This window comes from Triturus cristatus, chromosome 2_1, assembly GCF_964204655.1.
Source record: "Triturus cristatus chromosome 2_1, aTriCri1.1, whole genome shotgun sequence".
Lineage (NCBI taxonomy): Eukaryota > Metazoa > Chordata > Amphibia > Caudata > Salamandridae > Triturus > Triturus cristatus.
In genome coordinates, this window is record NC_140581.1 from 272,111,801 (window position 1) to 272,117,800 (window position 6,000).

The following is a 6,000-nucleotide window of genomic DNA, read 5'->3' on the forward strand; positions in this document are numbered from 1 at the left end:
ACAACTCAAAACCTTTAATTTAAGCCATAAGAATACCTCAAAACACTTATTTAACAGCAACGGTATGGATAACTTCAAACATTTTAACACCAAGCAGTAAGGATAATTCAAAACCTTTGAGTTCACACAGGAAAACCTCAGGACAACCATGCTATGTTGATCGGAAATCCACACTGGTGTTCCCCATCCAAGTGCCCACAGGCCCCTCCTGCTGTTGATACCCCGAGGTGAGTTAACTGACTGTTCCCCCCAGGGGGAAGACAGTCTGACAAGGGAGCAGGGCGGCCTCCACCGCTGCATGAAAGCAGGCACCCAGGTCCTCATGCCCATACCACCAGGGAGCGCCACAGTTCAAATGGACCCCACTCTCCAATGCCTTTCAGGCCTCTTTCAAATGGAGGCCCGCCTATAGTTCAAAAACTTGGCGAATGCTCCAGTGGTGCAAGCTAGCTCTTTCAGGTGGTTTGGGAAAGAGGGTTCGAAAAGTACACTAGAGCTCCACGGGTCTCATACTACTCCAGCACTGAGTCAGTAGATAAATCCATCAGCGAGCAGCAGTTTCAGTTCACCTACTCACCACGCAATAAGCCCCAAACTGCTCACTAGACTCCCTTCAGTGGGCAGAGCATTCGGCTTTATCCTCCTCTCCTCCAAAACACTTTCAAAACCATCTGAGGTCGACCCATTGGATCACACCTTGCCAGAAGCAATAGATCTGGAACATCTAGGGTTCAGGGGAGAGGGGAGCGGCGGGAGGTAGAGGATCTCCACAGATAACCTTCTCAGCCTGCTTCCGGGGTGGGCACGTCAACGATTCCTATCTGGTCAAAATGCCACTCACAGGGCGCCAAGAGGCTGCTTCCAAAGGAGTAGACGGCCCTATCCCAGCCATGGCTGAGTTCAAACTACAGGGTCCGGAGAACAGCCTCCCTGCAACAGATCCTCAAAGCCCGAACAAAAAGCCCAGCTCATGGGCCTCACTGCATCAGAAAGTCCCACCAAGTTCATTTACGCCACCACCATCAGGTTGGATGTCTAAAGCCCGACGGGACCCCTTGTGCAAAGAAGACACTGTAAGCAAACATAGTCCCAGCCATTCTTTCTTCTGCAGGTACCCAACAAGGGGTTCACACACTACCGTCCAACCACCCCCAGTATCCTTTGTTAGAAGTGGCAACACCCACGAATAGGGAATAGCCCACCAGGACAAACACAAAAGAGCCCAAAGGTTCTCGACCATTCCAGAAGAAGGGCGGGACCCGGAAATTAGGCCAAATTAGAAAAACCTTGTCCCATGACACGTGGAAAGACCTAAACGGTACGCACATGTCAATGGAACATTAAACTTAAAAAGCAAACATCTGCCTCTATTCACAATTGTATGCAGCTCAGATAGGTCAAAAGGACACTTCAGCACCTGCTTAAACATTGAGCTCTGAACAGAGTAGCTTACAGAGAAAATACTGTCTCTTCTGCAACGTGACAAGAGGGTGGGGAGAGGGGGACCCAGAATTCTAAATTCATTTAAATTAGTTTAAAAATCCCCAGTCATCCCCAAAATTCTAAATGCATTAAAATTAGTTTAAAAATCCCCAGTCGTCCCCAAAATGTTAAAGCTCTCTAAAATAAGTAAATTAGTTAAAAAACCTCACCTATACCGTTGAAAAAGCTATCACCACCATCCAATCCTGATAGGTAAAGTCGCTCCTCAGTAAAACCATATAGCAGGATCTTTTTACAGATGAATCAGTAATGTTCCAATAAAAGCCTAACAAATGTATTTTTCCCAGTTAACCTACGACCCAAAGCTCTTATCCAACAGGTCCGTGATCCAACATTGCTGTAACCTGCCATTCTTTTCAACTGGATCCTCAAAAGACTTTCAAAAGGCCAGTTGCTCAAGTACTACAGAATTCAATTGACTTTCTGACTTCATTTTTAAGAGACACTCTTTCTACACAGCACCAAGATGGCAAACAGCCCCTTGGTGCCCCAACAACAGCCACCAGTCCACAGACAGCGAATAACAAAAGACCGACCCAGACGCCTGCCGTCATCTCTCCTGAAGACAATTTTACATTCTGCAAATGCTTTCCAAGTTATGTAGCCTTATATTTTTGTACACGCGCTCCTTAGCCGGGGTACTTTCTAGCTCCTCCAGGACCAAAAATGTACATGATTTTGTAATCTCTACATTCTTGAAATGGATGCACAGATCCTCTCTCATCTCACATACACCTACGTCAACCAAACGCTGGTATTCCTGAAGCACTACACAGCGCACTCCTCACAACATCTGGTACTAACACATGTCCGAGGTAGGGACACAAACTACGAACAGATCATGGTACATCTGTTTGTTGATACCTCACGCTGTAGGAGCAGACAGACTTAATTTAGCACAGGAGATAGCCCCTGAAAGAACAAAATGCCACATCCTTCTGTACCTCTGTAGGATCAAGGCAAAAATCCAACTCAATAGACTAGAACTCCGTAGGACATTAGTAAACATCACCCGGTATGAGACCAATCCCACTGCACTATATCTCTTCACTGAGCCAAGTGACATCCAATCTGAGGTAGAAAGGATGTGCAAAAGGGCACCACAGGGGAGGATACTGTTTGCCCCTGGGACTTCCTGGAGAAAAGGTTCTTGGAGGTAGCACGATCACCACACCAGTGCACAAACACATTCGCTCTTGTGTCCGTCTGCGGTCCCAGAGTGGCTCTTAATATCTTTGGGGCCACCTTCTTCAATGATCAATAGACCCTTGACATCGACTTAAAGTGCAGGGACATTCATCTTAATCATGCGGAGGAAACAAGTCCCATGAAGGGGGTCCAACACCAACATAGAAACCCCTTTCCAGGAAATCTGGGATAGCGTGCACCTGGTTGGAGGGGAAGGAGTAACCCCTAATTTTACCAAAACTTACATTGTACACTTTATGTTTCAGAGGCAAACGAACCACACTGTTGGGCAGCAATATTCTTCACGTACCGGACCTGCAATGGGGCACCTCCACGCTAATGGATGTCTACTGGCAATGCAGTGACCTTGCCTACAACCAGCCCGTCCCTGGATGACGGGCCTCTGCGCCCTCGTGACCATACACACCCCAACCTTGGTCATCCCTGGAGAAGATCTGTCCGAGTTGTCTCAACATCCGTTACAGAAGAAAGCAACCCTGTTGCATCAGGCTCAAAGGAGAAGAACGGCTGATTATTTTGGCTGGAATCAGTACAAAGACATTTCAGATTAATTCAGATTATTCACAGAAGCTCAAGTAATCACTGGTGGATCAACACCCATTTTCACCGTACAAACAAAAGCAAATGGCTGATTGTTGCAAATAACCAGATGGGAGTTGATGCAAATGATTATTAATACTGAGCTCAGCCTAAACTCTATCAAGAAGGAACTATGAGCAATCCCCCTTATGGTGATGCAACATCAGTATGTGCTGGACTTGATGACTTGTTGTACTTTTCCCCCCAGAAATTACATAAACAATGGGACATTAGCGCATGCCATCCAAGATCTGCCTAATTTACAAGCCGATATGAAGAAGGAGGGATGTGCCCAAAGCAGGACTGGTTACATAGTATGTTTTCGTGGAACACCTATTGGGTGTCCAAGTTATTAACATCCGTGTTGCCATTTCTCCTTGCTGTACTTCTGCTATGTTGTTTCCTAAAAGTGGGGGTTTCTTGCTGTAAAAAAGCAGTCCTCAAATTGTTTTAGTATGCCCTCAGTTAGGGAAAAAGCAATCAACACTACACACACACTTTCAAATAACATAACTGTTATGACATACAAGAAGGATGGAATATTTGACTCAACTAGAGGCGGTAATGTTGGGATGAGTGAATATGATGTCAATGAATGTCATGATATGTGCAGGCCCGATAAAGACAATATCAGTAAATGGAAGGTGAATGTATGGCATAGCTTGTGCCCGCACAATGCTCGTCAGTGCAATCTCAATGAATACTGTAACTTGTGCCCGCACAGCAACACCAGCAAGAGTGATACTAATATATGTAACAATCCATGTCCGTACGATAATTTTGTTGTTGCTGATAAGACCAATGTCAATGTACGTTCAGACCAGAGCAACATAATCTTGTTAATACCAGTACCATCGATATCAATGTACAATTACGTATGCGTCATGATGATAATGTCGATAAAAATGATGCCAATGGATGCCGTACTATTTTTAGGAACTTCAATGAACTCACGTCATTGATTTCAGATTCCCCCAAGGTGACCTCCCTATCAACCCAGAGTCAGAGATACGTGGTCAGGCAGGTTCTGCGACTCATGCCCATACTTATCATATAACAAGTCACAGGGGAGGTCCCCATAAATAACTGGCAAACACACACCCAGGGAAAACTCTGATCGATTCCACAGATAGATACTTGCACCACAAACAAATGTGAGATAATTGGCCCAAATAAAACCCATTTGGCCAAAGACTCACGTTCCCCAGAAATAACACAAAACTAGATACCACATGCAGATAGGTACACTCAACCAATCAGGAGACGACATGCACACCGCATGTAGCGATCATGCGCCCCTCACACCGAACATCTGGACACATACACACTGGTCCACATTTAGCTCTTCTGAGGTCGAGAGCCACTTGTGTCCTTATCAGATGCATACATGTGATTGATTTATGACTAAGATGCTCTTCTGGTATGTAAAGAACATTTTCTTGTACCTCATGCACTGTATAAATTGAAGGCCAAAACTTTGTACATCGAGAAATTTTGAGCAGATGCATTCTGTTCAGGCTCTCCCAGACACAGCGTTTAATTAAACCAACGTGTTCCTGTTTTGCCAAACGCCTCTTGTATTTTCATTTATTTAAGATAAATTTGTATCTGAGCAACATTACCATAGACAATTTCTGCCTGTAAAAACAAGAGTGTGGAACGACATTCCTTAAAATTATGGTCGGGTAAAATTGGCCATTTAAAGTGTTGATGCGGAACCTCATAAAAAGGGCAAAAAAAAGATAATGTGTAGAGTGCATTGGGTAAACACATCATCACAATGGGCAATTAATAGGAGCATTCGACTAGTCATTAATCCTAGGAAAAGTAACAAAATTATGAAACATATTTAATCCAAAATGCGTCAAGATGAACCTCTGTTGGCATTTTTTTTACAAAATTGAGATAGGGCTGTAGACCATTGGGAGAGGAGTTGGCCTAACGGCTAGGGCGGTCGACCTCAAATCTGGGGAACTGAGTTCGAGTCTCGGCAGTGACGCTGAACATCCTGTGATTCTGGGCAAATCACGTAATCTCCCCGTGCCTAACAAAAATTAACGTGTCCTCATGTAATGCAACTGGTGCTATGTAAAGCGCTCTGATTCCCGATTCGGGTCAAGTTCGCGCTATATAAAACTCTGTAACAAAAAAAAAAAACAACAAGAATCATCTGATTTTTTATGACGCTGGCCTTCACTAATTCCATGGGTAATCAGCGATCACTCAATAAACACAGACATTGAGCCTTGAGCTCCTTACTACGGATAGAATGGAGATCAGAAGGGTTCTCAAAATATTCAATATGGCCAAGGTCTGAACAAAACATTGATCCAAGATAATGAATGTGCCCGAGCCAGTTTAAAACAATCATTAATACATTTCCGATTTAACACAGTTTGCTCGCAGGTCCAGACTTTATACGAAAGTAATACCGGCTGAACCCTATTCAGGCCCGACAGAAAAGGAACCCCCAGTTTGGCATAATATTCATATGAGGAGCAGGACTGAGGAACTGACAAACGGTTCTAAAAAACATTCTCCACAACCTGGAGCTGATTAATGTTACTGAAGCCCAGATTCCAACCCCATATAATGTGGTTGACATGCTTTTTACGCTATATAGTTAATATCTCCTTAACTGGTTTCTTGACAAGTTTAATGGAAAATGTGTGCAGTTTTGTTAAAAACAGCCAGTGCTTAATTTGAGCT

The 6,000-nt window shown here is 44.1% G+C and overlaps 1 long non-coding RNA gene across 2 annotated transcripts in view; it reads left to right on the forward strand.

Moving 5' to 3' along the window:
- The window catches only part of LOC146864091 (uncharacterized), a 466,081-nt gene extending 461,221 nt beyond the window's left edge, over positions 1-4,860 (forward strand). For both annotated transcript variants that reach the window (XR_014970049.1, XR_014970051.1), the window contains one exon: positions 2,958-4,860. This is a non-coding gene — a long non-coding RNA (uncharacterized LOC146864091). The remainder of the gene's footprint in view (positions 1-2,957) is intronic.
- The last annotated feature ends 1,140 nt before the right edge of the window (positions 4,861-6,000 follow it).